We start from the raw sequence: 493 nt of genomic DNA, 5'->3' as shown, positions 1-493 counted from the left end.
TATTCCACGTAATTTCGTCGTAAATGGAAAAACGCGGGCCTGGTAACCTCGTCGTAAATGGAAAAAAACGGGCCTGGTAACTTCGTCGTAAATGGAAAAACGCGGGCCTGGTAATTTCGTCGTAATTTTACGTCGCGTTTACGACGAAAGGTTTTCTATATATTGAGTCACCGAAAATGAGGCTGCCTCGTTCATTCCTCCCAAACTCCTCTCCTCTCCCTTAAGGTACACTACCTTTCCTCTTCTATTTTTTAAAAAATTTAGTTTAGGTGATTAATTAGTTAGGTAATTAGTTTAGGTGATTAGTTAGGTAACAGAATAATTTTTTAATTATGTCGTCATAATTGATTAAATTTATTTAAATTTTTTTTTTAGATGGCTCCTAGAAGGAAACCAACAGCACTTACTTATGCCCAGTTGTTTGGCGATGGTTCCGGTACATCTTCTTCCGGTCCATCGTCTTCCGATGCAGTTCCAGACTCTCAGACTTCTC

Source organism: Brassica oleracea, chromosome C8 (assembly GCF_000695525.1).
Source record: "Brassica oleracea var. oleracea cultivar TO1000 chromosome C8, BOL, whole genome shotgun sequence".
Taxonomy (NCBI): Eukaryota; Viridiplantae; Streptophyta; class Magnoliopsida; order Brassicales; family Brassicaceae; genus Brassica; species Brassica oleracea.
The sequence above is the reverse complement of the archived record's forward strand: the minus strand, read 5'-3'. Positions refer to the sequence as shown.